The sequence below is a fragment of the Meles meles genome, chromosome 9 (genome assembly GCF_922984935.1).
Source record: "Meles meles chromosome 9, mMelMel3.1 paternal haplotype, whole genome shotgun sequence".
NCBI lineage: Eukaryota > Metazoa > Chordata > Mammalia > Carnivora > Mustelidae > Meles > Meles meles.
In genome coordinates this window covers 14,218,804-14,228,796 of record NC_060074.1, presented here as the reverse complement: position 1 = coordinate 14,228,796, position 9,993 = coordinate 14,218,804, and positions in this window count along the sequence as shown.

Sequence of the window (9,993 nt, the reverse complement as noted above, 5' to 3'; positions counted from 1 at the left end):
TAAGAAAAAAATTCTCCTGGCAAAAGAATTCCATTTAATGTTAAATAAATGCTCCCCCTTTCAGGAGGTGAGCTTGATCTCTACTCCCCTCCCTATCCCAATCCTCCTCTACCTGTTTTTTGTTTTGGTTTGGTTTGGTTTGGTTTTTTTGAGGGGTTTTTGGAGGGGTGCTTTTTGATGGGGGAGGAGGTTGGGCTCTACCCCCAAGGGGGGGCTCAGACTCGGATGTGGACATCAAGATTTGCATGGTCCACCTACTAAGCCAGCCAGGCGCCCCTTCCACCGTTTTGAGAATAGGTTAGACTTACTGACTTGCTTCAAAAGAACAGATTACAAAAAGGGTGAAATAGTAACTTTACAGTGGAGAAACTGACAAAATCTGCCTTAACCAGGTGATGAAATTTAGCTTTACTGGAGATGCCATGTAGTGTCTCCCACCTCTGATACAATGAGCAGGGCATTTCAGGTTTGAGGTGTTCTTTCCCTGAACCCTTAACTCCAATCTGAAAAATCTGAGAAAAGTATCAGACCATCCTGTTCTGAGGAACAGTCTACAAAATACTGCTCAAAACTCAGGTCATCAAAAAAAAAGGACAGGCACCTGGCTGGCTTAGTCCGCAGAGCATGTGACTCCAGGTCAGGAGTTTGAGCCCCACATTGGGCATAGAACTTACTTTTAAATATTTTTCGGAGTGCCTGGGTGGCTCAGTGGGTTAAGCCGCTGCCTTTGGCTCAGGTCATGATTTCAGGGTCCTGGAATCGAGCCCTGCATCAGGCTCTCTGCTCAGCGGGGAGCCTGCTTCCTCCTCTCTCTCTCTGCCTGCCTCTCTGCCTACTTGTGATCTGTGTCTGTCAAATAAATAAATAAAATCTTAAAAAAAATTTTTTTCAAAAATAAGGACAATCTGAGAAATCATCACAGCCCAGAGGAGCTTAAAGACACATGATGGTTGAATATAATATGGTTTCCTGGATGGAATCTGGAATGGAAAAAGGACGGTACAGGAAAAACCCTGTGAAATCCGAATGAAGTGTAGAGTTCACTGAATAATAACAGGTCAGTGTTGGTTCCTTAGTTGTGACAAATGTACCATAGAAATTGACATAAGATGTTAACAGGAAACTGGATGAGGGGTGTATTGACAATCTGTACTATCTCTACAGCTTTTCCATAAATCTAAAATTATTCTAAAGTTAAAACTTTTATTTAAAAAATTCTTAAAGGGGTGCCTGGGTGGCTCAGTGGGTTAAAGCCTCCACATTCAGCTCAGGGCATGATCCCAGGGTCCTGGGATCGAGCCCCGCTTCGGGCTCTCTGCTCAGCAGGGACCCTGCTCTCCCTCTCCCACTCCTCGTTTGTGCTTACTCTGTCAAATAAATGAATAAAACCTTTTAAAATATTTTTTAAAAACATGAACATAAAATAAAAAAAATAAAAAATTCTTACAGAAAATAGGAGAAAAGATAATTCCTGGTGGGAGCCATGGGTTGTAAAATACACTTTTAAATAAGTTATTTCCTGTTGAAAATGGCCCTACCAAAAGACAGAGACCATGAGGGTGAGGTGAGGTGCCCTTTATTTTGTTGACTGTGTTTTAGGGCAGAAGGTATTAGCATTTTGTCTAGAAACACCAGGCTCAGCATTTACAAGGAAATTTTTAGAATGTTTACACAAGCAACATAAGGACCTGCCTGTCCTTGCCTGCAGCTTTATTCATCTGTCCCTGTTTTCTGGGAGACGCTGTGGCTTTGACATCTAAAGGAACATTTTCCCACTGATTTTTCATGCTAGCCTGGGACTTCTGAGAGCCGGGGAGGTGAGCCCTCCAGCAAGCTCTGAATTTGGGGAGGGCCCACAGGGGAGTGATTAGACAGAGCTTTCGGCATTTACCCGTCCTGTCCTCCGCTTGGCAGCCCAAGCACAAAGTTCTGAAGATAAAAGCCTTCCATGAATACCAAACCAAGGGAAGTCAAAGAGATTTCTTGAGTACGGTTAGGTCATAACCACAGTTTCTTTTTGTTTCTTTCTTAAAAACATGTTTATGAATCAAAGTCAGGATTTTGGCTCCCTTGGGCCACTTTCCAGCTTCTATACTCTAGGAGAGCAGCAAAGATTCAAAAGCAGTTTTAAAGGTTCCCAAGGATGAGTAGAAGCAAATGCCTTACTTAATCCCTGACAGCTCCTTTTCCGGCTTCCAAGGAAGGGAAAGCAATAGGGACACAGTAGAAACTGTCTATTCCTCCGGTCCGACATCGTTGTTCTGTACTTCATAGACACCCACTTTGCCCCCTCATCGTTCACCAAGCGGCCCCCAGCGCACTGAGGGATTCACGTTTACACCCGCCCTCATCATCAACACCATTTCACTTCCTTCGCTAATGCACTCTCTGGCAACGACCTCCTTCCTCATTTGTTAATGTATTCACTCAAAAGCTATTTATTGAGCACATCCTTTTTTCCTGAATCAGGTGAACGACATGGGGTGATGTTCAAGACAAACCAGATCCTGCCCTCAGGGGATTGACCGTCTACTGGAGATGGAACACAAATCCTGACAGTCCGGGGGAGACAGGTGAGAGAAATGTTAGAAAGGTGGTCTGGAAAGGCTGAGGTCAAAGAACGGAAGGAAAGGAGATGGGGCCAGAGAGATACTCAGGATCCGCCTCTCAGGGGCCATGGAGGTCCTAATGAGTCTTCACTTCCGTGTCATGGGAAGTCATTAGAGAGTTAGTTACGAGCAGGAAATTAACAAGATCCGCTCACTTTTCTTGCAAGGCGGTAGCTGTTCCTGTTACCCTTTACACAAATTCACCAATTGTTTATCTTTTACCCTAATTCATTTTCTCTCCCATCTTGTAAAACTTCTTCTATCTTGCAAAATAAAAATATCAACAACAACCAAAGAATCATTGAACATTATATCAAAAAACAAACAACAACAACAACAAAACAAAAACAAAAAAATAATAAACCCAACCAAAGCCCCTCCCTAGACTCCATTTCCCCTTCCAACTGCTGACCTCACTCTTCTCTGGCAGCTTCTCCATGTCCTTTCCTCCAGGCTACCTTCCCTCTGCCTACTTGGCTCACCTTTCCCTTGGCTAACATCTGTTTCTTCAAGTCTCAGCTTAAAAGTTCCTTCCTCAAGAAAATGTTCCTGAACCTCTAAGTCGGAAAATCTCTTTGCTTGTGTTTTCCTAGAGTACTGTACGGTCCCATTACATCATTCCTCACACCTTATGGTCTATGTTCTCCTCGTGCTCCATGAACACACTGTTTTTCTTTTTTTTTTTTTAGATTAGAAATTTTTTATTTATTTATTTTTTAGTAGGCTCTATTCCCAACATGGGGCTTGAACTCACAACCCCGACATCAAGAATCACATGCTTGGGGCTCCTGCGTGTCTCAGTCAGTTAAAGCGTCTGCCTTCAGCTCAGGTCATGATCCCAGAATCCTGGTCGAGGCCCGAGTCATGCTCTGCCCGGCAGGGAGCCTGCTTCCCCCTCTCTCTGCCTGCCACTTCCCCCCACCACACAGAGAGAGTGCTCTCTCCTTCTCTCTCTCTGTGTATAAATAAATAAATACAATCTTAAAAAAAAAAAAAAAAAAGAATCGCATGCTCTACCAGTCGAGCCAGCCAGGCGCCCAGAGACTGTTTTTCTAGTTCGCTGCTATCTCCCCAGCATCTGACACGGAGCCTGAAGCTAAGCCTGTACCCAAGAAATAATCGCTAAATGGACGTACATCTGATCTTCAGGCATTTGGTAGCTCGCAAGGGCAATACCTGGTTGAGGTGACGAGTGTTACTTGGAATCCTGAAGGTTTCGGTTGACTCTGCATGTGGACTGTTCAGTTAGGAGACGAACAGCAGGTAAAGAAGCCTCCCCGACCGCAGTGGACACAGGGCGACTGGCTGGCTTCAGGCCGCCTTCCCCGGGGTAGCTGATTCCCCACCCGGAGTCTCTTCAACAGTCTACATGGGCCCATTCCAGTGCGGGGGCCTCTGTCTGGTTCAGGTCTTCGTTCCCCGGCAGAAGCTTTGGGGTCACAGTTGGGCCTGCATTTCGCTCTTTCCAGATCGGGGCTTTATGCCCAGGTCCTCGCTTCCACAAGACCGCAGGCGTTCATCATCCTGGGAAACCTCCTCTTCGCTCTGACCCTCGTCCTCACTGTGGAGGCTGGAGTATGGACAGCAGCAGCCAAATGCCCTAAAAGTTAGGGCTCTGAAGTCACTTAGCCTGGGCCCCATCTCAGCCCTTGTGCTTTCTAGCTATTGTGGCCTTGGACCAATTACCTAACAGCATTTAAGCCTCCCTCTCCTCTTCTTTTCTTTTTTTAAAGATTTTATTTATTTATTTGACAGACAGAGATCACAAGTAGGCAGAGAGGCAGGCAGAGAGAGATGGAGAAGCAGGCTCCCCGCTGAGAAGAGAGCCCGATGCGGGACTCGATCCCAGGATCCCGGGATCATGACCTGAGCCCAAGGCAGAGGCTTTAACCCACTGAGCCACCCAGGCGCCCCTCCCTTTCCTCTTCTGATACACAGGCCTCACTCGGAGTGCTGGGGTAGGAGTCAGAGACATCAGGAAAACCAAGCTCTCAGCACAGTGCCTGGCCCACAGCGAGTGCTCAGTGAACGTTCCCTGTTATTAGTACAGCAGAGTGTGAGAGCAGACCTGTTATCTGGGGATGATACTTCCTCTCTCCAGAGAGCCTCAGACCCTAAGGAGAAGGCACCAGTGTTAATGGAGATTAATTACCCACTTCCGAATAGACCTTAGATTCTAAATTACAAGGTACACTCAACATCAGACACCTCCACCTCCACAACCAGCTCACTTTAAAGATTTTATTTGTGGGGCGCCTGGGAGGCTCAGTGGGTTGAGCCTCTGCCTTCAGCTCAGGTCATGGTCTCAGGGTCCTGGGATCAAGCCCCGCATCGGGCTCTCGGCTCAGTGGGGATCCTGCTTTCCCCGCCCTCTCTCTCTGCCTGCCTACTTGAGATCTCTCTCTGCATCAAATAAGTAAATAAAATCTTTGGGGAAAAAAAAAGATTTTACTTGTAAGTAATCTGTCCACTCTATGTGGGGCTTGAACTACCGACCTCAAGATCAAGAGTCGCACCCTCTACGGACTGAGCCAGCCAGGTGCCCCCATAGCTAATTCATTTTAGAGCTGGGCTCCAAAGGTAACTTCTGGCTCTGGAATTCCACTTTCAGTTACAGAAGCCTGACTTCATAGGGACTAAGGATGGCTTTGCAGGAGCAGCTTTTTTGGGTTTCCCTGACAATGCTAACTTTCAGATGCCCAGCGAGTAGCAGAATATTATCTGGTAATGTCACTGCCCACTCTACACGGGGGGTCTGGTTTTTAGTTATACAAACGTAAAGACTCTCCTTCTTGTGGGCAGAGGGAGAGAGCGGAAGAGAAGGAAGTGGGGGGAGGAGCAGAAGGAGAGAGAAACTCCCAAGCAGGCTCCATTTGAAGCATAGAGCCCGATGTGGGTCTTGATCTCATGACCCTGAGATCAGGACCCAAGCCGAAATCAAGAGTCCAACCAACTGAGCCACCCAGGCACCCCAAGACTTTTTTCTGAAATAAACGTGTTTTATATTTGCTTAAGAGTTAAAAAAAAAAAAGTCAAATTTATGTTTTAGGAAGAATGGGTCAGAGTGTAATAATCTGACTTCTGGAAGAGAAGAGCTAATCAGGGAGTTAATGACCATGGGATGGTGGGGAAGGAAAACCAGGGCCAGGAACACCAGGATTTTGAAAAGGCAGTAGGTATCAGTAAAGCAGGTTTAGAGGAGATAAAGAAATGCTTTTGGCATATAGTGAATTTGAATCACCCATGAGACATCCAAATGACACAACTGAATATATAAAACTTATAAATATGGATGGTCATAAAAAAATTCTGGGAGGTGGGGCGCCTGGGTGGCTCAGTGGGTTAAAGCCTCTGCCTTCGGCTCAGGTCATGATCTCAGGGTCCTGGGATCGAGCCCCACATCGGGCTCTCTGCTCAGCGGGGAACCTGCTTCCCCCTCTCTCTCTGCCTGCCTCTCTGCCTACTTGTGATCTCTCTCTGTCAAATAAATAAATAAAATCTTTAAAAAAAAAATTCTGGGAGGACACACCCAAATTTTTAACTGTAACCCTCTCTGAGTGCCAGGATCATGGGTCATCTGAGTTCTTTAGTATATCATTTTTTTAAAAGATTTTTTTATTTTCAAAAGATTTTAGTTATTTATTTGACACAGAGAGAAAGAGATCGCAAATAGGCAGAGAAGCAGGCAGAGACAGAGAGAGGGGGAAGCAGGCTCCCTCCGGAGCAGAGAGCCTGATTCGGGGCTCGATCCCAGGACCCTGGGATCATGACCTGAGCTGAAGGCAGAGGCTTAACCCACTGAGCCACCCAGGTACCCCTTTAAAAGACTGATTGATTGATTGATTGATTTCCTAATCTCTACCCCGAACGTGGGGCTTTAACTTGCCACCCAAGATCAAGAATCACATGCTGCGGGGCACCTGGGTGGTTCAGTCAGTTAAGCATCCAATGTTTGGTTTCGGTTCAGGTCACCATCTCATGGTTGTGAGATCAAGCCCCACATGGGGCTCTGTGCTCAGCACTGAGTCTGCTGGAGAGTCTCTCCTTTCCCTCTCCCGCTACCCATTCCTGCTCACTCAGACACTCTGTCTCTCTCTCAAATACATAAATAAATACAATCTTTAAAAGAAAAAAAAAGAATGGCACACTCCATCAACTGAATCAACCAGATGCTTTAGCACATGATTTTTTTTTTCTGTGATGACCCATGTATTATTTTTGTATAAAAGGAGATATGGGGGGGGGCACCTGGTTAGTACGGTCAGAAGAGCATGCAACTCTGGATATCTGGGTCACAAGTTTGAGCCCCACATCGGAGGTAGAGTTTATTTTTTTAAAAACAGGGCGCCATAGGAGATGATCTTGAGGCCCCGCTGTGTTATTCAAGGCACCTATCCTAAACTGCTTGCTCTCCCTACTTCCCACTTGGTTTCTTGTCTAGTCGAGATTTTCCTGGATTCTGGCCTCGGGCCTTTTTTGGCCGCATAGGGATTCTTTTAGCCTTCAGAGCAGACTCCAAGCAGTCTCCCTGGCCACTTGTTTCTCTCTTCTAGCACGGTCTGGGCTTTCCCTCTAGCCGCGGTGCTGCTGGACATGCTGATTAACAGAGAAGCGCGGGTACACAGCCAGATGCTCTCCCCAGGGATGTATGATTTCAGCTTGCGGAATTTTGTAGGACTTTGAGAACTAAGAGAGAAAAATCACAAATATAAACTAAAGAACTGGCAAAATATGACAGACTTATGAGGTAGATGAAAAGACAAGGCTTATATAAGATCGAATTGTTGATTAGGGCGCCTGGGTGGCTCAGTGGGCTTAGCGCCTGCCTCTTGATTTCGGCTCAGGTCATGATCTCGGGGTCGTGAGATCAAACCCTGCGTCAGACTCTGCACTGGGTATGGACCCTCCTTAAGATTCTCTCCCTCCCTCTCCCTCTGCCCTCCTCTCTAAAAACCTAAATTTAAAAAAAGATTGAATTGTTGATTATTTCCTGAAAGGCCCTCAAAGTGAGCTAGATAAACTATTCTCTACCTCACTGAGGGAAGACCAAAAGAAAATGGATTTGAAGTTGCGAAAAGAGGCTTCTGGTTAGATGAGTGACTTTTTGTTATGGCAAACTTTCCATAAATAAAACAAAACCTGAGAAGCCACCAACTTCCAGGTATAAAATAATTAAGTCAAAGAGATGTAACTTAAGGAGTATAGTCAGTAATATTGGAATAACTTTGTGAGGGGACAGATGGTAACAAGACTTCCTGTAGTGATCATTTCATAATGTATATAAATGTTGGATCACTGTTTTACACCTGGAACAAGGGGTGCTTGGCTGGCTCAGTGGGTTAAAGCCTCTGCCCTTGGCTCAGGTCATGATCCCAGGGCTCTGGGATTGAGCCCTGCATCAGGCTCTCTGCTCAGCAGGGAGCCTGCTCCGCATTCTCTCTCTGCCTGCCTCTCTGCCTGCTTGTGATCTCTCTCTCTCTCTGTGTGTGAAATAAATAAAAAATCTTAAAAAAAACCCAACACCTGGAACAAATATGTCAACTCTACTTCAACGCAAAAAAAAAAAAAAAAAAAAAAGCTTTCAAAAGGCCCCAAAACAAAACAAACAAACAAAAAATTTCCCCAAACCTGGGCACCTCGTATATAAACCAGGAGAAAGGGGAACGGCTCCAGTAATGAAAGCCCGAACAGGGACCACCCAGTGCTACCAGCACTTTCTGCCCTCAGAGGATTTGCCAAAGCATTCTGAAAAGCAGTGGTTTAGATCAAGGGTCAATAAACTATAGTCCGCTGCTTGTTTTTCTGCAGGCCATGAGCTAAAAATGTTTGTTTGTGTGTGTTTTTTTTTTTTTTTTCCATTTGTAAATGGCTGGGGGACAAAGGAATTATTTTATGTGACGTGAAAATTAAATGCAATTCACAGTTCAGTGTCCACAATTTTTTTTTTTTTAACTGTAGTTGACTCACAGTGTTACATTAGTTTCAGGTAAGTAAGCGTCTGTAAGGTTAGTGGGAACCTGGGCTTGTTTGCTTTGGTGTTGTCTGTGGCTACGTTGTACCACATGGCAGGGGAAAGTCGTTGCAAATAGAAGGCGTATGGTCTGCGAAGTCTAAAATACGCACTGGTCCTTTTCAGGAAAAGTTTGCCAGACTCCTGTAGATGAAAGACAATGTTTCATGATACTGGCTTTAACACTCTTGTGATGAATGGAATCTTGGGATTTCTCCTTGTAAGGCATTATGTTCGGCTAGGCTGTGGTTGGAAAGAGGTCCTGTCTGCTTGGAGGAGAAATGACTGGTCTCCGTCTCCCAGGATCCCTGAAAGTCTCTCCCTTCTAGCCCTGGGAGACTGTGGTTTTACCCTTGGGTTCCAGCCAGTCGCCTTCAGATGGCTGAAGGGAAAGTAGGCAATTACCTGGCATTACACCAAAATATCCGCCCCCCCTCCCCCGCCCGCCACCCGCCCCGCCAAGTTTGGAGCCTGAAATTCCTGGCAGTTAAAAAAAGGATTTCCTTCAGAAGAACACAATTGCCGTAATGCTCTGGCGAGCGAGTCCCTACGTTTCACAGGCTGGGAAAACATTTGTGATTTGGGAAGAATTGTTCGGAGAGGGAGGAAGGCCCCACGGAAGACTGTGAGAAAGAGAAAAGCCCGTCTAGAACAAGTAGAAAATGAAGCGCAAAATCTTAATATCTATTTACGCTCTTCTAAGTTATTACAGATCATGTAAGATAAAATCAGATCATTTGCATTAATTTATATTTACAGCCCTTTGGTCCTCAATCTAGCACCTCACAAACATGTTTCTCAAGTATGTTAAACAGGTAGAAGATGGAGTTATGATTCTGTCCCCCTAATTCTGTGATTCTAGTTCTACGAAGTGGGGATGAGACCTTCGAAATCTGCAAAATCATGGTCTGATTTCTCAGCCTGAAGTATAAAGACCAGTAATTGGGGCTTAAGTAAGGGCAAGTGTGGGGAAATGATTAATCTCAAATAATTTGTTCATTTATACTTCCCACTTCCCATTTTACTCTTTACTGGAAAAGGCTTGGTCATTATACTGGTGAAACCACAAAACTAATCAAAAAAATATATACACCCTTATGAGCTCTCCGGAGAAACCAAACCAATAAACAACAAAACAAACAGGGGCGCCTGGGTGGCTCAGTGGGTTAAAGCCTCTACCTTTGGCTCAGGTCATGATCCCAGGGTCCTGGGATCAAGCCCCACATCGGGTTCTCTGCTCAGCAGGAGCCTGCTTCCTCCTCCTCTCTCTCTCTCTCTCTCTCTCTCTGCTTGCCTCTCTACCTGCTTGTGATCTCTGTCTGTCAAATAAATAAATAAAATCTTTTAAAAAACAAACAAACAACAAAACAAACA